A 26,519-nucleotide genomic window follows, 5' to 3' on the forward strand; every position below is an offset into this window, starting at 1 on the left:
AATGAGCATTCCAGTTTCTATATATTTTTGTCAACCCTTGTTAATTTATTTTTATTATAACCAAAGGCTTCCCTGGTGGCTCAGATGGTTAAAAATCTGCCTGCAGTGCAGGGGGCTTGAATTCTATCCCTGGAAAATCCCCTGGAGAAGGGAACAGCTACCCATTCTAGAATTCTCGCCTGGAGAATTCCATGGACAGAGGAGCCTGACATGCTACAGTCCGTGAGTTCCCAAAGAGTTGGATGTGGCTGAATAACTAACACTTTTTTCTCAAACATGTGTGAAGGGAAATCTCCTTATAGTTTTGATATGCATTTCCTTGATGGCTAACAACCAACATCTTTTCATCTGCTATTAGCTATTTGTAGAACTCTGGAGAAATGCCTGTTCCATGTAATCTATTCACTATAAATAAAATGTATAAATAAAATAAAATGTTTTATGATTTTAGCATTTCTGTTTTATGCAGTAGATCATCAAAAGACTGTCTCTAAAACAAGGGAAAAATGTAATTCTTTCATGACTGAAGAACTGACCTGAAATAGGAGGAGTCAAGTTGCAGTGGTAGAAGTGATGGTTTTCAGTTACATTTTTATACCTTTTTGGAAAATGTAGGTAATGATTATCATGGCTTATATCTCTTGGTGGGGTTGAGGACACAGGAGCCCCAAATATGTCACCTTGGCATACTGAATATGTTAAGCTGAAGGAGTATGAAAAAAAATGGCAGAAGCAAGAAGGTCATCCTGACATCCCTCTTCTCCCCAGAAACAGGTCAAAAAACTCTATGACAGATGCCTCCCTATATCCTAAGAAAAGGGATATCCTTATTTCTAAAGACAAAGGGATGCTGAGATCAACAGATAGGACTTGCTAATAAGTTCCCCCAGTTTGCACTTGACTTATGCTCTTCTGACCTACATACTTCTACTATCGAATCTCCACCAAAACTAGCATGAACATACTCAGGTTTCTTTATTGGGGTTTTCATTTCCTTACGAAGACTCTTGTGTGATGTAAAATGTATATTAAATAAGCACAGTCATGTTTTTCTCCTGTTAATTTTTGTCAGTTTAATTTTCAGACCTAGCTGGCATACACGTTAAGTCACTTCAGTCTTGTCCAACTCTTTCTGATGCTATGGACTGTAGCCCACCAGGCTCCACTGTCCACAGGATTCTCCAGGCAAGAATACTGGAGTGGGTTGCTATGCCCTCCTCCAGGGGATCTTCCTGACCCAACGATCCAACATGCATCTTTTGCACTGGCATCCTGCACTGGCAAGCGGGTTCTTTACCACTAGCGCCACCTGGAAAGCCCTCAGACTCAGTAAAGGACACTAAGAGGGCTGAGGAAACATCTTCACCCCCAAGGAGAAGACATTAGTTGACTTTGAAAGAACAGAGGGCACTCTTTCAGGGAGGCAATACAATATTAGATAGCATGGTCTCTTCCTGTGTTTAAATACTGGTTCCAGCAATACTATCTATGTGACCCATTTCTTTTTCTCACTTTCTGTCTACTGAGTTATCTACTTTCTAGTGTAGTTGAGAAAATTGTCTGGTAGCACAATTTGTGCCATGCCTCTTTTTGATATGTACTAGACATTGACATTATCCCCAAACAAATAAAACTTGGGACACAGAACCATAAAGGGAACATGAAAACATGAGCAATCTGTTTATTGCACTGTATACCCTGGAAAAAAGAGAGAGAGAGGAATAGAGAATGGGAGCAATTAGCTCAGCTATGAGGACCTCCATCTATATCAGGAGAGAAGAGAAAGAACCCACAAGAAAAGTCTATTGCCAGAAAAGGAGGTATTTTAAACCACAGCGATCTGTTCTGTGATTGTAAGATCAGGGCAGGAAAAGAAAAATATCACCTCTCTCCTTACCACTTTCCTTATATTCCCTTATATAGTAAAGCTGTATTTTGTACAAGAAGAAATCTAATACAACTTTACAATGGTGAAGGCAATCTTATGCTGAAAAACCCTCTAACAGCTGACTCTGTTTGACCCAAGAGGTTTCAAGCTCCTGAAATCTTGTTTTAGACAAACCAATAGAAATGGAATCACAGTTTTATCTAGTGTGAGCTTTTATGGCTTATATATTTCTGTTTCCTATAGTTTTATTCAGTACAATAGGGGATAGATTTTAGAAACTCTGTTTTTCCTTATCTAAAGCAAAGTTTAACAATGCGATAAAAAAGTTTGAGAAAACATTTACACTATTTGTTATGGTATTATATCTAGAGTACACATATCTTAAGTGTTTTAAAAATGAAGTATTCATATAAAACCTTTCCCTTTCCTTCATGCTTTCAAAAATGATACACACTATGCTATATTTAAATGGTACACATTACGCTATATTTACCTTGCAGCATAAATGCACCAAGATATGATGATTTCATTAATCCTTGTTTAGTATTCTGTGCTTTATACATATCTAGTATTCCTCAGACTGACTTAAGAAAATGACCCTACAGAATTACATGTACTGGAAAAAACTTTTACCAAATGCAACTAGCTTTAAACAAAAGAGTATTAACTTACACAAATTCTATATATATGCTTATTTTACCAAAAATTGGAAACTACAATACTGAATTACACTGAAGTTCAAAGTTACAGATTTTTTTTTTGTCCTGTTAATGAGTATCTTTTTTAACATTCACTTGGCATTAATTTAGCAAACACTTTTGGTTTCAATAAGCAAACATATGTCTATGTCAAAGTATTCATCATGTTTTGAAATGCATTTCCTTATGACTACCATATTTCTTCTCAAGCGAAAGCAAGAGTCACTCAATCGTGACTCAATCCGACTCTTTGTGACCCCATGGACTGTATAGTCCATGGAATTCTCTAGGCCAGAATACTGGAGTGGGTAGCCTTTCTCTTCTCCAGGGGATCTTCCCAACCCAGGGATCAAACCCAGGTCTCCCGCATTGCAGGCAGATTCTTTACCAGCTGAGCCACAAGGGAAGCCCATTTCTTCTCAAAATTTTACTTAAAAAAGTAACAGCAAAATGGGTAAATTTCCAGTTTATGAACTTGTTACCATATCATTAAATCTAATTTTCTATATTGGTGGCTCAGATGGTAAAGCGTGCACTTAGATCAATAAACACACCACCACTTGTGTAATATTCTCACACAATATGTAGTATTCAGAAGACAACAAATGAAAGTATCCTTAGCTCACTGTATTCACTTATTCTTTCAGTGAGTATCTAATGCTCCTCATATACCAGGCAATGAGGAATCAAAACAGCAAAAAAAAAAAACCAAAAAACCACTGATCTCATGGATTTTACATTAATTCAGTGTCTATTCGTCCCAGGTACTCTGAGCGTATGCTTTGCCCTAAAGGAGGTTAGTCTAGAGGGGAGAGCCCCCCAAATAGAGGGCAGTATCGGGCACTATAGCACTGCAACATGATAGCAGCACAGTTATAAGAATCTGAGTCCATACGTATTCAGGGAAATTTTCTTGCAACAGAACTAAGTTTTGAAGATTGAGAGGAGTTAGTGAGAAGCCATTCTGAGCAGAGGATTTCTCTGAGCCAAGGAGCTACAGTGAACTCACCTGGAGCTATCAGAGAACTTTATAACTTGTTTCAGTGAGGGGAGGGGGGTGTGCAGAAGCAGAAGAGAGAAGGCAAGGTTCTAGAACCCTGTGCCTTTAGAGATAACCTACAGAGTTTGATCTTTGGACTGAAAGATATATGGAGAAACTCAAGGATTTGGGGAAGGAAAAGTTCAGATTGACATTTGAGAAAGATCTCTCTGAACAAGATCAATTATGAAAAAAAAATCAAAGGAATCAGAATGGAAAATGCTCTGGTGGCCCAAAGTAATCTGCTAGCAAGATCTTCAAGGGATTTTTTTTTTTTTTTTTTTACAAAATGGCTTTGTTTTTATGAGAGTGAGACATTTAACAAAGCTAGCCAAGAACTCAGTCAAAAGCTACTAAGAAAGAGACCAAAAAAAAAAAAAAATAGAGAAAACAAATAGGTTGCTTTTTAGGCACTATCTTATAAAACATCCTTTTGTGGAGAATACTGGCTTGTAGCTGCACGTAAAATATTGTTATTTATTTAACAATATCGATTTTATATGGATTTTCAGCAGATATACAGCAATAAGACAGTTGCAGGAATTAAAATAAGCAATAGCTGAAAGTGAGAGAGGAATAAGATCTAAATGTCAGAAATTTTATCTTTCATCATTGTGGCCTCATAGATAGAGTAAACCTGACATAGTGCTATGTCATCAATAAATATTTATAAATATTTATTTTGCAGATGTTGTTCAGTTACTAAGTCATGTCAGACTCTTTGCAAATGCATGGACTGCACTACTCCAGGCTCCTCTGTCCTTCACTATCTCCCAGAGTTTGTGCATTGGTGATGCTATCTAACCATCACATCATCTGTTACCCCTGCCCCCACTGCCTTCATAAATATCAGTAAATGAATGCATCATCAAATTCATATAGAAGAGTTAGGAGATCAATAATTCACCATAGTAGTCCCATGAATAATATGAGTACATTATATCCCAAGGCAATGGCTGACGGTTAGCCTGAGGCCTCTTCTGCTTGTGTAAAACATGTAGCCACTGTGTCAGACCTGACCTTACCACACACAAATTTATCAGTCTTTTATGAAGCTTCAGGGATCTGGTGTCTTTATCTTGAACCAGCTGCTTCCAAACAAGACATTTTTCTGGGGCACAACCTCTTTTTTGGTGAATGTGAAATAAAGGAAAACAGTGAACCTCTTTTCATATGAAAAGTCACCTCTTCCTATAAAACAATGCAATCTAAGTAACTAACCTCTTATCCTTCAGAGCAAAGATAAGCAATTTGATATCTGATTCTATTTAGAGAAATGATTTTCACATCAGATGTAGATCAGAATCTCCTGGAAATTCTGAAAAACAGGATTGATCCCTGGTCCCCAACCCTAGAGGTTCAGATTCAAGTAAATCTAGGGTGGTGACTACAAAGTCAGGTCACTGAAGATGGCTGTTCTCTTGCTCTCTGTACATCCTCTGCTGGATCAGTGCCTGCTTCACCTACACCTGACTCACAGGACTGACCTTCCTATATGCTTGCCCCAGACCTCAGCTAGTGACTGTTCTTATCAAAGGGGGCAGTGAGGACTGTATCCCTCTGCTAGTTTTCCTGGTAACCTATGATCCAACCTGACATCCATTCCCCTTTCCCACTGGGGGCAAAACCTGCCACCACATTCTCCCTGCCGTCCACCGTGCATGGTGGGGTGTTGCTCCAGGACCTTGCTTTAGACGTGTAAGCTCCCGATCCATTAAACCACTGATGTCTTTGTCACTGACTGGGGTTCCTTCTTCTGTCTTGAAGCTGGGCAAGCACAGGCCTCACAGGCCTGTGGGGTGCAACCCAACAGTGGTGATGGTAGTGGGGGTGACAGGTGCTAAAGATTTTTATTTACTCTTTTTAAAAACCCTAATCCCAATCATATTTGGACATTACAATTATGTAAATGTCCAAATGTATTCTCATCCCTCACAGGGAATGTACAATTTGCATATAAAGCTACTTGCTGTGGTCAGAAGCTTTCCAGACTCTCCCTATCCATAGCTTCCTCTACCACGTTGAGACTGCCTGTGAAGCTGCTGCATAGGGCTTCCCTTTATATTTGTTAATGATTGCTTTTAATCTAAGCTTCGAGAGCCTGCTGAGAAAGCAAGACCTCTTTCTCCCTGAATCCACTCAGCTCTTCATTTTCTAACTAATGTCTTCTCAGACTGTTATGGCTAAATGTGTCAACAGTGAGAACAAAAGACCTCTCCTTGATCTTTAATCCCTAGCTTCTCTCTCCTTTACTCAGCTCACGGGGAAAAACAAAATATACATAGTTAAGTTGCTATGCATCAAGATTTGAAAAAAGAAAAAAAAATCTTAGGTTGACATGAAACAGAAATACAGTGTCTTCTGTGTCCCTTTCTCATCTAAGATTCTGCCCAATATCTCTCCTTCCATTTGGCAACCCAGGGCTTTATTACAGACGCACAGGACTTCTCCAGTGGCCCTGCTCCCAATGCAGGGGGCCTGGGTTTCACTCATATCAGGGAACTAGACCCCACATGCCTCAATGCAGAGTTTACATGCTGCAACTAAATCCTGTGTGGATGACCAGGTACAACCAAATTAATGACAATAATAATAATAAAAATAAAGATGCACTGAACATGCACCCAGATATCAAGGTTATTTTTCCAGGCTATCCCCCAAAGCCAGTGCCTCTCTGACCAGAGACAGATGATGAGACCCTGGTTTCAACCCCAGTGACTAGCATTGCCTTTGGACACTGTGGTCACTGAGTTGAATGAAAGCCAGGGTGTGAACTGCTAGAAGTTGAGAGAAGTGTAGTTACTGCCATATGAGTCTACATTGCTGCGTCCTCAGTTACTGGTGAAAATATTCCTTAAGGTGCAAAATTCTCACAGTTCTGTTGTGGCGGATTTGTATTAGAAAGTTCATAACGATCTAGCAACCAATGGTTTCCTGGTGGTATGTTCATTCAGTGGCTTACTAGACAGCAAAAGAAATGAGAGAATATAACCATATGCAACAATATGCATTCCAGGAACATAACATTGATCCAAAGAAGACAGGCGTAAAAATCTCACCCTGTATAATTCTATTCCAAAAATACGACATAATGATAAACATCAAGGCCCTACTATTTAGCACAAGGAACAATATACTGAATATCCTGTAATAAAGCATAATGAAAAAATGTGGGAAAAGAATATGTGTATACACATATATACATATATGTATATTTATACAAAACTGAATCACTTTGCTGTACAGAAGAAACTAACACAACACTGTAAATCGCCATCAATAAAAAAATAAAACAACACAGAACAAATTAATTCACAGAAAAAGAAGTCATGAGAGAGGCTACTTCTGAGAATAAGGAAAAGATAATTATGGGGAGGGGGCACACAGAGGGCTTTGAGGATTTAAAATGGTGAGAGTTACACAGGTGTGTTCAGTTCAGTTCAGTTCAGCTCAGCTGCTCAGCTGTGTCCGACTCTTTGTGACCCCATGGACTGCAGCATGCCAGGCCTCCCTGTCCATCACCAATTCCAGGAGCTTGCTCAACTCATGTCCATCGAGTCAGTGATGCCATCCAACCATCTCATCCTCTGTCGTCCCCTTCTCTTCCCTCCTTCAATCTTTCCCAGCATCAGGGTCTTTTCAAATGAGTCAGTTCTTCTCATGAGGTGGCCAAAGGATTGGAGCTTCATCTTCAGCATCAGTCCTTCCAATGAATATTCAGGACTGATTTCATTTAGGATGGACTGGATGGATCTCCTTGCAGTCCAAGGGACTCTCAAGAGTCTTCTCCAACACCACAGTTCAAAAGCATCAATTCTTTGGCATTCCGTTTTCTTTATAGTCCAACTCTCACTACATGACTACTGGAAAAACCATAGCTTTGACTAGACAGACCTTTTGTTGGCAAAGTAATGTCTCTGCTTTTTATTTATTTATTTTTCTTGCCTCATTTTATTTTTATTTTATTTTGCTTTACAATACCGTATTGGCTTTGCCACACATTGACATGAATCCGCCACTGGTGTACATGAGTTCCCAATCCTGAAACCCCCTCCCCCCTCCCACCCCATATCATCTCTCTGGATCATCCCCGTGCACCAGCCCCAAGCAACCTGCATCCTGTATCAAACACAGACTGGCAATTCGTTTCTTTGGACTCTGTCTCTGCTTTTTAATATGCTGTCTAGGTTGGTCATAGCTTTTGTTCCAAGGAGTAAGCATCTTTTAATTCCATGGCTGCAGTTAGCAACTGCAGTGATTTTGGAGCCCAAGAAATCATGTCTCTTACCGTTTCCATTCTTTCCCCTCTATTTGCCATGAAGTGATGGGACTGGATGCCATGATCTTAGTTTTCTGAATGTTCAGCTTTAAGCCAACTTTTCACTCTCCTCTTTCACTTTCATCAAGAGGCTCTTCAGTTCTTTGCTTTCTGCCATAAGGTTGGTATCATCTGCATATCTGAGATTATTGATATTTTTCCCAGAAATCTTAATTCCAACTTGTGCTTCTTCCAGCCTGGCATCTCACATGATGTACTCTGCACAGAAGTTAAATAAGCAGGCTGACAATATGCAACCTTGATGTACTCCTTTCCCGATGTGGAACCAGTGTGTTGTTTCATGTACAGTTCTAAATGTTGCTTCTTGACCTGCATACAGATTTCTCAGGAAGCAGATCAGGTGGTCTGGTGTCCATATCTCTTTACGAATTTTCCACAGTTTGCTGTGATCTACACAGTCAAAGGCTGTGGTGTAGTCAATAAAGCTGAAGTAGATGTTTTTCTGGAACTCTCTTGCTTTTCTGATGACCCAGTGTGTTCACTTGGTGACATTTAATTAAGCTACACTCAGGATTTGTGTGCTTTTTAACATGCTATATTTTAATAAAAACTTTAACACTGGTTGGAAGCTCATCTATTTCAGAATGATCATTTAATTACATTAGCCTTGAATCAAAGCCAGGAGATAAGAAAAAGAAAATAGACAACTTAGATTAATCAGATACTTGCTACCTGTTAGTACTTTAAAATAGATCTTGTCACATAAATGCCCTCTGTCAGCAGTTTCTGGCTTATTAGTGACCACAGAAAACAGCATAAAAATGTAAGGCAGAGAAAAAAAATAAAAAAGGCTACTTAAAATTGTCAATTCATTGAATTTCTGTTTTGGCAGATGACACCTTTATAAATGGAAATGGCAGTAGAGTCTTCTTCAGAATGAAAGAGTCCCATCGAGAGGTTCCTCACTTCCTTTGCTTCTCCTGTCTGCTTTTGGGAACATTCTTTGCTCAGGTAAATAGTAGAGAGAAAATGCTGAATTGAAATAGAATTTTTATCTTTTAGTTCATAAGTAACTTTTTGCAACTTTGAGTAACATGGAATGGGGGTTCTACAGTGCCTTAAATTTAGACAGAACTTTCAACAACAGTGGAAATGTTCCTATATGATGATTATGGTATCCACTAGCCACTGGGCTCGAAATGTGCTGGTATGACTAGGGAAATACAGTTTTCCTTTAACATAACTCTAACTAATTTAAATAGAAATTCAAATAGCCATGTGTACCCAGCTGCCTATGGCCCATTCAAGTTTTGATGACCATCTGATCCCACATTCTCTCATATTATAAGGTCTATGATGCTTTCTGAAATGATGAAGTGATGTTGAAGTGACTGGAGCCAAACACGGGTCACTTGGAAAGATGTGAAAGAAGACAAAGAAGCGAATCGAGTTTATTGGCTTGCATGGTTATGGGAATGAACCGGATTTCTTTGGAAAACTGGTTAAAGAACTACAGAATCTTAAAAATTTTAGAAGTTAATGGGTCATCAGGAAAAACAACTTTTAAAAATTTAAATGTATCCTGTTAAAAACAAGACAACAGGCCCCAGATGCATCCATTTATGTTAAGCCATATCAACAAACTGAGAGTTAGAGTTTCAGTTCTCCCAGAAATGGATTCTTAAACCAGCTAGTTAGGAATCAAGTAAGGCACTCTGCCTGATTCCTGACATCCCCTAAAGGAGAGTAACCTTGCAATAACCAAGTTTTTTTTTTGTTTTTGTTTTTTTTGCTTTTCTTTCTTTGTATAACTTCTCTTCTGCCTATAAACATCCTCCATTCTATACAGATCCTTGGAGCTCCTTGCTATCTGTTTAATGGGATGCTGTCTTGTCTGAATCGATTTTTGCTCAAGTAAACTTTAAGAAAAATTAATATGCCTCAGTTTATCTTTTGACAGTTCAAATTAGCAAATTTTAAATATGTCTACAGGAAACAGAAAATGAGGGCTAAAGCAATAGAGCAGGAGAGCAGAAAACCTTTGACTAGGATGGAAACTAAGTGGAACCTTGTGTGCCCCTCCACCCCCCAAGCATCAATTCAAAAGCCCCTCCACATCTCCTGCCGCTAGTTTACAGAAAAGCTGGTCTCCCAGGCCTCGCTGAATCATAAAAGAGCAGGCCCAAGCAGCTAATGATTGGGACAATAGAGTCACAGCCTCAATATCTGATATACATTCCTGACTTTTTAAAAAAGATAAGTAGCTGCCATCAGAGGGAAAAAGTTAACTGCATGATGACCAGCCTGCAGGCATGACATAAACTGCTCCATCCTGAGCAATACTGAGCTATGGCTAGCACAGTTCCAAGATTTGGCTTTAAGAGAATGAGATTAACACTACTGCTCATAATTATCTATATCCTTGTGGGCATCAAAATAAGTATAGCTTGTTCTGCCCATATACGTAAATAGGCAACTGTAATGGTCAGAAAAGAGATGCTACAGACCCATGTTGACATCTTCTGCTCTAAGAAGATGGCACCCGACATTAGCATGAAGATGGAGAAGACTCCTGAGAGTCCCTTGGACAGCAAGGAGATCAAACCCGTCAATCCTAAAGGAAATCAACCCTGAATATTCACTGGAAGGACTGATGTTAAAGCTGAAACTCCAAAATTTTGGCCACCTGATGTGAAGAGCTGACTTACTGGAAAAGATCCTGATGCTGGGAAAGATTGAGGCCAAGAGGAGAAAGGGGTGACAGAGGATGGAATGGTTGGATAGCATCACTGACTCAAAGGGCATGAGTTTGAGCAAACTCTGGGAGAAAGTGAAGAACACGGAAGCCTGGAGTGCTGCAATCCATGGAGTCATAAAGAGTTGGACACAACTGAGCAACTCAACAACAGAAGATGGACTTTGTCTAGTATTCCATAGAAATGGAATGCTCTTCTGACAAGCGGGAATTTATAAGAAGATTTTGGCAGGAGAAAGCTCTTTGAGGAAAGAGCTCTCTGCATGAGGCCCGTTTTGTCTTCTAACTATAAACCAGACACCCTCATGCTCTACTCATCTCCAGCCTTAGCACAACTTTCTCATCTTTTGATCATACAATACTTTGCCTGACTTGCTGGTTCCATCTATAGATCAAAGAAGTAGAAATGAAGAATACATAATTAACCAGATGACCAGATCTCTTCCTTAGCTTCCCCTTCAGTAATCTCATAAATCAACTGTGTGAACAAGAGAGCATCTAAAGAAAAATCACAAAGAGTTGACAAGCTTGTGCACAAGTCTGTACACAGTGGGAGATGACTTTGACCTCCTATCTCAATGATAAACCAAGATTGCATTCCTGTTTCCCCTTAAAAGGTTTTATGGCCAGACAGAATCTTCGGAGGTAGGTTTGGGGGGCGATGCTGAATCCACTATCTCTCCAAATTACTGACATTCTAATTAAAATCACCTTTTCTTCCTATCGACATTTGTGAGCACTGATTTTACAGTGAGCAGTGGGGTCTGATTTGATAACAGGATTTGGTAAGTTACTGGCATCAACATGCTGGTTATCTTTTGATTTAAGCTTAGTATAAACTTTTGAGTAGGTCATTGTAATGTCGGGCCTGGAGACTGTGGCATACAGAGGGGCAGTTCCGAAGATCAGATACACCAGGAGATAACTTTTTTGTTATTTTTTAGACCAGACAGTGTTTGAATTTTTCCCTTGATGGGTTACATCTTGACCTGAGAAAAATTGAAATTTTGCTTCATTTTTATTTGTTATTTCTAGGAATTAGTCTTTCTCAACAAGGTCAGCAAGACATGGACTCCTTAACTCATGTTTTACTCATACCTGTGCTGCCCAGATACCTATCGTGTAGTGCACTGACTCACAAGTGTTTTCTAGTCAGCTCCCAAATAGTATAGAACACGGTGGACTTAATATAACACTGAACTTTTAAACCACTTTTATAATTTCTGGGACAGTGTTATAATTCACATGCCATCTAACAGTAATATTGATATCCCAACTACGTCTGAAGGATTAAGGCTAAAAGTGACCTGAAGAATATCTTGTAATTTTTTTTTTTTTCACTGAAAACTACTCTGTTTTCTTCTCATGAAGTAGAAATAGCTAGTCTCTTCATTAGAAGACACTTAAGAAACATTTGCTTCACCCATATAAAAGTTGAAATAAGCTGAAAGTCAACTGTGGATTAAATATCCTGCCTCTTCAATTCTAAGATCTCACTGCCACCTTTTAAATCCACATATTACTATTTATGCATTAGGTTATATCTGAGGATCAACATGAAAAAGAAACTTGCCAGCCTCCAAGTAGAGAAGTCTATTTTAACAGAACTACTATTGCCCAACTGGGTTAATTATATTTTGACTCTGCTAGAATGTAATTGGTTTATCCACACTGTCTCTTCAGTTTAATTACTTATATTGGTAGTAGTACATTTAGTTAAATTTCAAATATATTTGGATCCTAAATAACTTTTAAAATGTCTTTGAGAAGATTACTCTGCTTAGCAGTGTTGAGATGTAAACTTATTCCTTATTCAAAAGACTGCTTGTCACTCACCAGGCAGCGGAATTAAAGGCAGGAGAAACTATCAAATTTCTCAGAAGGTATCATCAAAGTTAAAAGAGGTAATTATACTGATTTACACATCCTGATGGACCCTCAGTAAGATGCCAACTATCTGTCAAACACTTCCATCTCATGTGTAAGAAAGGATATTTAAATTCTAGCAGAGCATTATTTAAGAGAAAAAAATGACATTAAAAATTGAATTAAGTAAGAAAATAAAACAATCTCCTGGTATTTTATATATCTCTCTACAATTAAGGCAACTCTTTAAGCATGAAAAGGTCAATCAGTTCAGTTCAGTTCAGTCACTCAGTCGTGTCCGACTCTTTGAGACCCCATGAATCGCAACACGCCAGGCCTCCCTGTCCATCACCAACTCCCAGAGTTCACTCAGACTCATGTCCATTGAGTTCGTGATGCCATCCAGCCATCTCATCCTCTGTCGTCCCCTTCTCCTCCTGCCCCCAATCCCTCCCAGAATCAGAGTCTTTTCCAATGAGTCAACTCTTCACATGAGGTGGCCGAAGTACTGGAGTTTCAGCTTTAGCATCATTCCTTCCAAAGAAATCCCAGGTCAATAGCACAGTATAAATTATAAACATCAGCATACTATAAGGATGCTATGAATAGTTGTTTCTGGCCTCAGACATATTAAAATCAATCAGTGGTCTTCAAACATTAAAAAAAAAATCTTCTGTTTTGATCATGACAATACAGAGGAATGTGATTTGCAATTGGATAAATATATGTGAATTTCTACTTCTATGGGCCACGTATACTGGAAAAGTACATCCACACATGCACAGTTTTTAAAATTTTTAATCCTTCAAAAGCAGTGAGATCACAAGATAAGAAAAGAAATAAAAAGAGTACAAAAACAGAATTGTAAGTCATATCAAATTATTCCTTACATTTAAACACACCAAGGGCTTTCAATAGTATTCAGTGTAAAATAAAAAGACTTAACAGTGGTCATCCTTTATGATCTTGCCTGGCCTGAAATTCCTTACCACAACCACCACATTCATCTCTCTGACTTTATCTCTAACCAATCTCCTCTTTGTTCTTTAAATAAATCTCATCTCAGGAATTTGCAACTTTCATCTATTCACCCAGATACCCACCAAAGAATTCCTTCATTTTCACTGACTGATGATCAAGGTCATCTTATAATACCAGCCTTTTCTAACCACTCTTTATAAAATATTATCATTTTTATCTTATTCATTTTGCTTTATTGAAAAAATTAAAAATAAATATATATTTTTACTAGCACATTTTACCACCTTTCATATTTAGTTTTTAACTTGTTGATATTCCAGCAAATGTGGGCAAGGGCAATACCTCAAGTTGTGAGTTAAGTGGACTACAGACTCTTTTGTTTAGGCCCTGGCATCAGGCAAGTTCTCAATACATGTTTATTAAACAAAAGAATGAATACAGTTACAGTCATAAACTTGAAATGGTCTTGGGGTTGCTCTGTTTTCTGTAATACAAGAACCAATACAAGTCTTGACTTTTAATGGCATTGTGGTGGTGAGAGACAAACCTTGGGTCTATGTTAGGAGGGAAGTTGCAACTGAAATCCTTGCATAAATCTTGCACCTACTAAGGTCACACCTCACTGTAAAGGTAAGGCAGAGAAATCTACTAGCCTGAGAAGGGGGTTAGCAAAATAACTCACTGATTTGGTCTTGACTCAGGATATGGAATAAAGGAAGAAGAGAAAACTTTCCTAAAAATCTATAAATAAGAACTGACTTCAAGTGTCTGCCTGCAATGCGGGAGACCTGGGTTAGATCTCTGGGTCAGGAAGATCCCCTGAAGAAGGAAATGGCAACCCACTCCAGTATTCTTGCCTGGATAATCCCATGGATGGAGGAGCCTGGTGGGCTATGGTCCATGGGGTCGCAAAGAGTCGGACACAACTGAACGACTTCACTTTCACTTCACTCTAACTGTACAGTTTTTCAGTGTGATGCAGAAGAACTAAAGCTAAGATACCTCAGGTTAGTAGGGTCCTGAGTTATACATACAAATTCTCTCTCTACAAAGGCATGTAAAATTCAAGTCATTGTGATTTCACAGATCTAGTTCAACCAAGTGTGATCTCTCATGGAGGATAGTCAGAAAATCAAATAACATAATTAGATGCCAAAGACTTCAGCTATTGCACTGAAAAGACATGGATTATAAAATAACAATGTCTATGTTGATAAAAATGAAAGAAGTAACTCAAAACCAGGTTTAAAAAAAAAAACAAGAAATATAAGAAAACAGAGATTTGAAGAAATAGCAAAAAATTCTAGAAATAAAAAGTACAATAATTAAAATTATAAACTGAATGGAAGATTTAAAAAAAAAGTTTAAATATGACAGCAAACTTAGGAGACACGAAAGATTAGAGTGAGAAAGTCTAAAATACATTAAACTGGCATTCCATGAAGAGGGTATTAAGAGCTGAAAGACACAAGTTACTCCAATTGCCAAAGGCTAAGAATTTCTAGAATTAGTAAGACAGGAATTCCTTAGAAGAAATGGAGTAGCCCTCACAGTCAACAAAAGATTCTGAAATGCAGTACTTGAAATGCAATCTCAAAATGACAGAATGATCTCTGTACATTTCCAAGGCAAACCATTCGATATATCAGCAATCCAAATCTGTGCTCCAACCACTAATGCCAAAGAGGCTAAAGTTGAACGGTTCTATGATGACCTACAAGACCTTCTAGAATTAACATGAAAAAATCCTGTCCTTTTCACCACAGGGGACTGGAATGCAAAAGTAGGAAGTCAAGAGATACCTGGAGGAACAGACAAGTTGGGCCTTGGAGTACAAAATGAATCAGGGCAAAGGCTAACAGAGTTTTACCAAGAGAACACACTGGTCATGGCAAACATCCTCAAGACTCTACACATGGACATCACCAGATGGTCAACACCAAAATCAGATTGATTATATTCTTTGCAGTTGAAGATGAGGAAGCTCTATCCAGTCAGCAAAAACAAGACCAGGAGCTGACTGTGGCTCAGATCATGAAATCTTTATTGCAAAAGTCAGACTTAAATTGATGAAAGTAGAGCAAACCACTAGACCATTCAGATAAGACCTAAATCAAATCCCTTATGATTATACAGTGGAAGGAAAAATAGCTCAAGAGATTAGATCTGATAGACAGTACCTGAAGAACCATGTTCAGAGGTCCATGACATTGTACAGAAGACAGTGATCAAGACCATCCCCAAGAAAAAGAGATGCAAAAAGGCAAAATGGTTGTCTGAGGAGGTCTTACAAACATCTGAGAAAAGAAGAGAAGCTAAAGGTAAAGGAGAAAAAGAAAGATCTGAAGGCAGAGTTTCAAAAAAAAAAATAGCAAGGAGAGATAAGAAAGCCTTCCTCAGTGATCAGTGCAAAGATTAGAGGAAAACAATACAATGGGAAAAACTAGAGATCTCTTCAAGAAAATCAGAGATACCACGGGAACATTTCATGCAAAGTTGGGCACAATAAAGGACAGAAATGTATAAACCTAACAGAAGCAGAAGATATTAAGAAGAGGTGGCAAGAATACACAGAAGTACTATCTGTGGTTAATGATCCAGATAAACACAATAGTGTGATCACTCACCTACAGCCAGACATCCTGGAATGTGAAGTCAAGTGGACCTTAGGAAGCATCACTACGAGCAAAGCTAGTGGAGGTGATGGAATTCTAGTTGAGGTATTTCAAATCCTAAAAGATGATGCTGTGAAAGTGCTGCACTCAATATGCTGGCAAATTTGGAAAACTCAGCAGTGGACACCAGACTGGAACAGTGTCAGCTTTCATTCCAATCCCAAAGAAAGGTGATGCCAAAGAATGCTCAAACTACCACACAATTGCACTCATCTCACATGCTAGCAAAGTTATGCTCAAAATTCTCCAAGCCAGGCTTCAACAGTCCATGAACTGAAAACTTCGAAATGTTCAAGCTGGATTTAGAAAAGGCAGAGGAACCAGAGATCAAATTGCCAATATCTGTTGGATCATCAAAAAAGCAAAAGAATTAAAGAAGTTATTGTTTTAAGCAATAACTTCTGCTTCATTGATTTTGCCAAAGCCTTTAACTGAGTGGATCACAACAAACTGTGGAAAATTCTTCAAGAGATGGGCATACGAGACCACATTACCTGCCTCCTGAGAAATCTGTATACAGGTCAAGCAGCAACAGTTAGAACTAGACATGGAATGAAAGACTGGTTCAAAATTGGGAAAGGGGTAATCAAGTCTGTATATTGTTACCCTGCTTATTTAACTTACATGCAGAGTGAGGTGAAATGAAGTGAAAGTCACTCAGTCGTGTTCAACTCTTTGCAATCCCATGGACTATACAGTTCATGGAATTCTCCATATCAGAATACTGGAGTAGGTAGCCTTTCCATTCTCCTCAGGATCCTCCCAACTCAGGGGTCAAACCCAGGTCTCCCACATTACAGGTGGATTCTTTACCAGCTGAGCCACAAGGGAAGCCCTATACGCAGAGTACATCATGTGAAACGCCGGGCTGGATGAAGCACAAGCTGGAATCAAGACTGTTGGGAGAAATATTAATAACCTCAGCTATGCAGATGACACCACCCTTATGGCTGAAAGCAAAGAGGAACTAAAGAGCCTCTTAATGAAAGTGAAAGAGGAGAGTGAAAAAGTTGGCTTAAAAATCAACATTCAGAAAACTAAGATCATGGCATCCAGTCCTACCTCTTCATGGCAAATAGATGGGGAAACATTGAAAACGGTGACAGACTTTACTTTCTTGCACTCCAAAATCACCGCAGATGGTGACTGCAGCCATGAAATCAAAAGATGCTTACTCCTTGGAAGAAAAGCTATGACCAACCTAGACAGAATATTAAAAAGCAGAAATGTTACTTTGCTGACAAAGGTCCGTCTAAACAAAACTATGTTTTTTCCAGTAGTCATGGATTGATATGAGAGTTGGATCGTAAAGAAGGCTAAGCACCGAAGAATTGATGCTTTTGAACTGTGGTGTTGGAGAAGACCCTTGAGAGTCCCTTGGACTGCAAGGGGATCACACCAGTCCATCCTAAATGAAATCAGTCCTGAATATTCATTGGAAGGACTGATACTAAAGCTGAGCCTCCAATAATGTGGCCTCCTGAGAACTGACTCAATAGAAAAGACCCTGATGCTGGGAAAGATTGAAGATGTGAGGAAAAGGGGACAACAGAGGATGAGATGGTTGGATGGCATCACCAACTTGATGGACATGAGTTTGAACAAGCTCTGGGAGTTAGTGATGGACAGCGAGGCCTGGCGTGCTGCATTCCATGGGGTCACAAACAGTTGGACACGACTGAGTGACTTAACTGAAGACAGGAATAACAACAACAACAACAAAATTCAAGTGGGATCAGTGTAAGGTAATCCATACATAAAAATGTATCTCTTAGAGGAATCACAGAAAATTCAAGAAAAATGTGCAGTTTTAAAACAGCCACAAGAAAAAGTTACAACAGTATAACTGGATTAAATATCTCTACCTTCCTCCCTACATATTCATGTCCTTTCTGGAATCCCAGAATATGACTCCTCAGAAATAGGCTCTTTGTAGCCATAATTAGTTAAGATTATATGATACTAGAGTAGCTGCTGCTAAGTCGCTTCAGTTGTGTCCAACTCTGTGCGACCCCATAGACAGCAGCCCTCCAGGCTCCACCATCCCTGGGATTCTCCAGGCAAGAACACTGGAGTGGGTTGCCATTTCCTTCTCCAATGCATGAAAGTGAAAAGTGAAAGTGAAGTCACTCAGTCTTGTCCGACTTTTAGTGACCCCATGGACTGCAGCCTACCAGGCTCCTCTGTCCATGGGATTTTCTAGGCAAGAGTACTGGAGTGGGTTACCATTGGGGTAGGCCCTAAATTCAATTTTACTTATCCTTATAAAAGACGAGAAGGAAAAGAGACAGAAACACACAAAGCGAAGGTGGCCCTGTCAATATAGAGGCAGAGTTTGACGTGATGGGTCCACGTTCAAGGAAAGCCACGCATTGCTGGCAACCGCTGAAGACTAGGATAGAGGCATGGGATAGGTCTTCTTCAAATTCCAGAGGGAAAATGGCCCTGCCAGTACTTCAACTTTGGACATCTAGCTTCCAGAACTGTGAGACAATGTATTTCTTTCTTTAAGCCACTCAATGTGCGGTAATTTTTTATGGCAGCTCTGTGAGACTAATACAACCACCTACAAAATAACTGCAATGAGGTTGCCATTCTAAGATTAACTATAGAAACTGGATGGCACCATCATCCTTCACGTGATAAACAGCACTACCTATTGACTTAGAATTGTGTATCCGGCTTCTTCACTTAACAATTAACAATAAAATATATCTGTAACAGTAAAATATAGCACGAGCAGACTCCCACTAACTTAGCTTCTAAAATACACTTCAAGAAGAAGGTAAATTATCCCCCTCAAAAAAATATCTGTGATACAAGATAGAATGGTGAACAAAATAAACAGGTTAACATATTGGGAATCAAAGCAAACAATGATGGTATAGAACAACAAAAACAGCACTAACTTGGGGGTAAAAAAGTAAGAATGATAATTGATGGAGATGATCAGAGTTTAAACCGTTCAGTATTATTCAGGAGTAGGGTGGACATACTGATTGTTGATCTTTGGTTGATTTTAAAAGACATGCTATATGTTTAATGTTAATTATTAAAACAAAAATAGAGTTGTAAGGAATGAAACAATTGAGAGAAATAATGGAATATTAACAATAAAAAATAGGTATGAAATGAATATAACGAGAAAAAGAAGTATAAAGTTGAAAAGAATACTGCAGAAATACTTCTAAATACACCAGTAATATATTTAGAAATACTTCTAAATATACATGGTAAATATAAATGGATCAAACATACCAGTTAGAAGACAGGCAGTCATATTGAATTTAATAATGTACTATATGATATTTCAAGTGAAACATCTACAGTTCAAATATACATTATGGGATGGCAATAAATAAGGTATAATATATGCCAAGCTAATGATAACCAAATATATAGATCTGTCAATATCAAAATATGGCCTTAAAAAGAAAAAAAAGCAATAAAAGTCATAGTGACTTCACAATGATAAAAGGGACAATTAACAAATAAGATACAGCAATACTAAACTTCTACATATCAAATAATATAGCTTTGAAATACATAAACCAAAAATCGAAAGAATTACACACAGGACTACTTCTAAATAATAGACTTAAAGTTATTCCTGTCTCAAAAATTGAGAGAACAAGAAAAATACTTATAAAGATATACAAATTTAAATAATATGATTACTAAATTTGAATAGCCACAGATAGAACACTGCTCAGAAATTTGAGACTACTTACCCTTTTAAAGCATGCATGCAATATTTTTGAAAACTGACAAATTCTAGGCTACAAATCAAGTCTCAATGAATTACAAAAAAATAATAACCTGTTTTCTGACTACAATTTTAGTTAAAATAACAAAAATTAATTGAAAAAAGAAACATGTATTTGGAAAATAAATTATGTAACCCCTGGATCAATGAACTGAGTTTCTCAATTGGCGAGTTAAAAATACACAACTAGGCTTCCCTGGTGGCTCAGGGGTAAAGAATCCACCTGCCAATAGGAGGAGACATGATCTTTTGGTCCAGGAAGGTCCCACATGGGAGCAACTCAGCCTATGCACCACAACTACTGAGCCCACGAGCCCACGTGCTGCAACCAGTGAAACCCTCCCACCCTAGACCCTGTGCTCTGCGACAAGAGAAGGCACTGCAGTGAGAGGCCCGAGCGCCACCGCAAAGACTAGTCCCACTCGCTGGATCTAGGGAAAGTCCACGCAGCAGCAGAGACCCAGCGTAGTCAAATATAAATAAGTAAAATTAAAAAGAAAAAATAGACAAATTAGATGCTGTGTTAGATAGCAGTTGCAAAATGCACATCACTGGTGCTCATTAACTGTCTCTAATTAACCACTTCTCCTCTAAAATTTGTTATTAAATCTATTTGATGAATTCTTAGGCTTTTAATTTTCAATGGGAAAAAACAGTATATAAAACACAATTCAAGTTTTATTGGGGAAAAAAGGGGATAGTGAATTCTAATAGTTTAGATTAAATATATATTTTCAGGTAAATCATGAGAAGGATATCTCCAAAAACAGACAATATAATTTTCTAGATAAACAATATGATACACATATATAAGCACTTCCTACTAGAGCTACCGTCAGTTATTTTTGGAACAAAACATGATTCAGCAACAATTACTATGGTTTGGGAAATGGTCATTTTTATTTTTTTTACTTCCATTATTCCTTTTACACTAATTGGAATCCTACTGTAAGAAAAAGCTGTTTCTTTTGTCCAATTTACTATTTAATCATTTATTTGTATCAGGATTACACATGGGTATTTATTTGATTCCATGGGTAATAATTCATTATTATCATTATTTTGTCACTCATATAGTCCAAAATTTGATTATTGGCAGCTCCTTTGAGTTGGCTTCTACATTTTTCCATATTGCCACTGCCAATCTTAAAGTGTTTCCTTAACTTTCTGGCAGTAGGAGAGATTTCAGTTTTTCTTGCACTTTTTCTGTGCCAACACCAAAATCAATCATTTTTCTAATGAGCTCTGTTCCTTTTAATGGAGAACACCTCAAGAAACCCAAATCTGGGTCCTAGGGGTACCTGTCACTATAGCTCAGCATATCATAAGTAGCAAAAATAAAACTGTATCCTCTATTTCTATCTTCAGGGTCGGCTATGATGGAATTGACTGCCATTAACAGCTGTCAACATGCACAGAGTGGAATCTACCCAATTATAACTTTTGGTTGAATCCAGCGAGAATGATTTTGTCTGTGCTCTGTGCTGGTCATGAACACCTGGAAATAACTGGGGATTCTGCACCCGCCTCCTGTCTTTTGTTTTTAATTCAAGATTCCTTTCCCCTATAGGCCATTACAGAGTACTGAGTAGAGTTCCCTGTGCTACGCAGAAGATTCTTATTAGTTACACATTTCATATATGAAGTGTGTATATGTTAATCCCAGTCTCCCAATTTATCGCTCCCCTCCTTATCCTCTGGTAAACATAAATTTATTTTTCACATCTGTGGGTCTACTTCTATTTTGTAAATAAGTTAATTTGGCCACTTGACTTGTTTTAGCAAGTCATGAAATTCTGATCTTAGTCACAGGTCATTTGTATGGAGCCAGAATACTTTCTATGCTCACCTATAAACACACACACACACACACACACGTATACACCTAAATTTTAAACTATAAAAAGTCATATAGAATTGAGCAAAGAGACTCATCCTTAACACTATATGTAGCTCTCAGTCCAGCCCTAAGTCAGAAGCCAAAATGCCAATTCAGACTCATTAACCTTGTTGACATACTTCCTTCAGCAGAGCCTACATAAGTTTTACTCTGAGGTGAAGTTTCCTGTGCCAGTTCCTTGGCTCCACCTCACTAACTGTAGGCACACTGCTCTTCTCTGCCAATAGTTACAAGCAGGAAAATGGCAGCAGATTTGAAATTTAAATGACCCCAGGCAATGTATTGACCTAAATTTTCTGTCAGTGATTTAGGAGGCATTCAGTGGCTCTAGGCAGGAACACAAAGAGAGCTGGAAAATTCTCCGTATGAATAATCTCCAGCACCTTCAGAGCCAGATTTTTGTCTTCAGGTCCCTACACATAACTCAGTAATGTTTTCCTCTTGAGGAAAGCAACAGGACCTCTGCACTGTGAACAGAATATTAAGCTTAAAAAGAGTAGGTGCTTGGGAAAAGATAGATGATGCCAGAGCTTGGAGTCTGAAAGATTTAGTAAATAGAAAATAGTACTTTGGAGATACATAGAAAAGACAAGTAAATCTTAATAAATCCAAGAAGCTCAGAAATATAAATAACACGTGGACAGGAAGTCTAGATGAATAAGAGCGATACTCAGAGGGGACTGCAAAGATGCTCAATAAAAGTGTTTATGTTCCTGGAATCCTTAAGCATAAAAGAAAGTCTGAGTTCCAAAATCATGGTTTGTGTAATGTTGAAATGTGACCCTACTGTTTTTCTGTTTTTTTTTTCTCACTGAAGAATTCTGTCTATATCTAGGGGTTTCCCTTGTGGCTCAGCTGGTAAAAAATTCGCCGGCAATGTGGGAGACCTGGGTTTAATCCCTATCCCCTGGAAAAGGGAAAAGCTGCCCACTCAGTATTCTAGCCTACAGAATTCCATGGACAGTACATGGGGTTGCAAAGAGGAATTTTTTTCCCCCCACTGAAGAATTTTGTCTATATCTAGATCAAATGAACCTGAGTAATCATTATTTTACACTTTTATAACATCGAAGTTAAAAATTCCAAGTTAGACTGAATAAAGCATTTTCAATTCTCAACAACAGAGGAAAGACTGTACATATCTCTTAAAAATGATGTCTTCATGTTATTCTACTCTAGTGTAATTTTTTTAAAGGAACCATACAACAGATAATATTTTTGAAAAGTTATTCACAAGGAAAGTCTGTTTTACATCCTGCAGCAAAACAACTTTCATTCTTGGAAAATAAAATGCATCAACAAGGGATACTGTGAATATTCTATTGCTCTTAACAGAACAATGCTGTATAATTAATTAAACTTCACAGTGTTTAGTTACTAGATATTATTTGCTGATAATAGAAATATGTTTTCACAAGATATCTATTGAACTGTGTTTACCAATAGCTTTTAAAGGGCCAGCCAAGGAACCATAAACTCTGTTCAGTTCAGTTCAGTCACTCAGTCATGTCTGATTCTTTGCGAGCCCATAAACTTCAGCATGCCAGGCCTCCTGGTCCATCACCAACTCCTGGAGTCTACCCAAACCCATGTCCATCGAGTCAGTGATGCCATCCAGCCATCTCATCCTCTGTTGTTCCCTTCACCTCCTGTCTTAAATCTTTCCCAGCATCAGGGTCTTTTCAAATGAGTCAGCTCTTTGCATCAGGAGGCCACATTGTTGGAGTTTCAGCTTCAACATCAGTCCTTTGAACAATGAACACCCAGGGCTGATCTCCTGTAGGATGGACTGGTTGGATCTCCTTGCAGTCCAAGGGACTCTCAAGAGTCTTCTCCAACACCACAGTTCAAAAGCATCAATTCTTCTGTGCTTAGCATTCTTTACAGCCCAACTCTCACATCCATACATGACCACTGGAAAAACCATAGCCTTGACTAGACAGACCTTTGTTGGCAAAGTAATGTCTCTGCTTTTTAATACACTGTCTGCTGCTGCTGCTGCTAAGTCGCTTCAGTCGTGTCTGACTCTGGGCGACCCCATAGATGGCAGCCCACTAGGCTCCTCTGTCCCTGGCTACTGGAGTGGGTTGCCATTTCCTTCTCCAAGGCATGAAAGTGAAAAGTGAAAGTGAAGTCGCTCAGTTGTGCCCGCCTCTTAGTGACCCCATGGACTGCAGCCTACCAGGCTCCTCTGTCCATGGGATTTTCCAGGCAAGAGTACTGGAGTGGAATATACTGTCTAGGTTGGTCATAACTTTCCCTCCAGGGAGTAAGTGTCTTTTAATTTCATGGCTGCAATCACCATCTACAGTGATTTTGGAGCCCAGAAAAATAAAGTCAGCCACTGTTTCCACTCTTTACCCACCTATTTGCCATGAAGCGATGGGACCAGATGCCATGATCTTAGTTTTCTGAATGTTGAGCTTTAAGCCAACATTTTCACTCTCCTTTTTCATTTTCATCAAGAGGCTTTTTATTTCCTCTTCTCTTTCTGTCATAAGGTTGGTGTCATCTTCATATCTGAGGTTATTGATATTTCTCCTGGCAATCTTGATTTCAGGTTGTGCTTCTTTCAGCCCAGCATTTCTCATGATGTACTCTGCATATAAGTTAAATAAGCAGGGGGACAATATACAGCCTTGACGTGCTCCTCTGTGGCAGCTGCGATGGCGCACAAGCGTGGCAGAGAGGAGCCAGCTCACATCCTGGGTCAGGGGCAGCAGCCAAGAGGAGCTACCCCACGTCCAAGGTAAGGAGCAGGGGCTGCACTTTGCTGGAGCAGCAGTGAAGAGATACCCCACATCCAAGGTAAGAGAAACCCAAGTTAGGCACTGACAGAGGGCATCAAAGGGCAGACAGACTGAAACCACAATCACCGACAACTAGCCAATCTGATCACACAGACCACAGCTTGTCTAACTCAGTGAAACTAAGCCATGCCGTGTGGGGCCACCCAAGACGGGCGGGTCATGGCGGAGAGGTCTGACAGAATGTGGTCCACTGGAGAAGGGAATGGCAAACCACTTCAGTATTCTTGCCTTGATAACCCCATGAACAGTATGAAAAGGCAAAAAGATAGGACACTGAAAGAGGAACTCCCCAGGTCAGTAGGGGCCCAATATTCTACTGGAAATCAGTGGAGAAATAACTCCAGAAAGAATGAAGGGATGGAGCCAAAGCATAAACAACACCCAGTTGTGGATGGGACTGGTGATAGAAGCAAGATCTGATGCTGTAAAGAGCAATACTGCATAGGAACCTGGAATGTCAGGTCCATGAATCAAGGCAAATTGGAAGTGGTCAAACAGGAGGTGACAGGAGTGAACATCAACATTCTAGGAATCAGCGAACTAAAATGGACTGGAATGGGTGAATTTAACTCAGATGACCAGTATATCTACTACTGTGGGCAGGAATCCCTTAGGAGAAATGGAGTAGCCATCATGGTCAACAAAAGAGTCTGAAATGCAGTACTTGGATGAATATCAAAAACAACAGAATGATCTCTGTTCGTTTCCAAGTCAAACCATTCCATATCATCGTAATTCAAGTCTATGCCCTGACCAGTAATGATGAAGAAGGTGAAGTTGAACAGTTCTATGAAGACTTACAAGACTTTCTAGAACTAATAAACTCTGTACCTGATGAAATAACTTAGTAACAACCACATTTATTATGTAGGTGGATTTATGATATGAAATACTGTCCCAGCTAAGCAATGAACTACCAGATACTTTACTTTGTGGATAAGTATCATTTATAGTACATTATTCCACTGCAGTGCTTCTTGAGGAAACTTAAAAGGTGATCTGTCCATAAGACAACTCCTAAGGAAGTTAACATAATGCAACAAGAAAAAGGAATTCATTTACATCAAACTTGTGCTGCAAGAATTCAGACTATTGCTCTTTAAACCATTAGAGAATCATAAAAAGGAGTCATTTCAGTTTAATTCCCAGTCAGGGTCATCTACTCTTTACGTAAGTTTTCTTGCAATCTTTCATATGTGTCACAAGCTATCAAATGGTCACTTAATTGACTGAGCTTCTGGTAGAAGAGGTCAGAGATAAACAGATCTAATTTTTATTGATCTGATTTCTACATTCAAACAGCAGAGAAGGTGCACAGCCAATGTTCATTAGAATAAAGATGAGCTAGGGCTTGAGGGACAGGACATAAGAAATGGATAACACCATACTGATTCCACATGGAACAAAATCTTACTCTTAAACAGTAAATAAAAGTGTAAGAGCTTCATTAGTCAATTTCTTAAATTCCATTCATATTAATTTTTTCTAAAGTCTTTGATCATTTAACTTAATTTAAAGGCTATTTACTCTTATTTTTTAATGATATATTGTTATAATCAGTTGCTCAGGTCATTGCCTTCCCTTGTATCACACACAGACACTCACAACACTTGTAAATATCTCTAGCTTTTTCCACCTCTATTTATCTATCAATCGATAACTTTTTCTCTTCTACTGAAACAGAAACTACCTGAGGTCAAAGACAATACATCTTATCCTTTTTACAATTCTCCTTAGACTAGAAATTAATATAATATCTTTTTCAGAGCAAGCATTGACACACACACACACATATATATATATTTATATTTAGAAAGGAAGGAATGGAGAGAGAAGAAACAGAGGAAGAGATGAGTAGAAAG

The 26,519-nt window shown here is 38.7% G+C and overlaps 1 protein-coding gene and 1 long non-coding RNA gene across 3 annotated transcripts in view; both read right to left on the reverse strand.

Annotated features, from left to right (window-relative positions):
• The window catches only part of PRKG1 (protein kinase cGMP-dependent 1), a 1,378,000-nt gene that overhangs the window by 606,900 nt on the left and 744,581 nt on the right, over window positions 1-26,519 (reverse strand). The window lies entirely within an intron of this gene.
• LOC120873775 lies at window positions 20,371-26,451 on the reverse strand. The gene is made up of 3 exons (XR_005723526.1): window positions 26,437-26,451; window positions 24,209-24,212; window positions 20,371-21,832 (listed from the first exon to the last, which is right to left on the reverse strand). It is a non-coding gene; the product is annotated as an uncharacterized LOC120873775 (long non-coding RNA).

Source organism: Oryx dammah, unplaced genomic scaffold, assembly GCF_014754425.2.
Source record: "Oryx dammah isolate SB20612 unplaced genomic scaffold, SCBI_Odam_1.1 HiC_scaffold_14, whole genome shotgun sequence".
In the NCBI taxonomy this organism is placed as follows: domain Eukaryota; kingdom Metazoa; phylum Chordata; class Mammalia; order Artiodactyla; family Bovidae; genus Oryx; species Oryx dammah.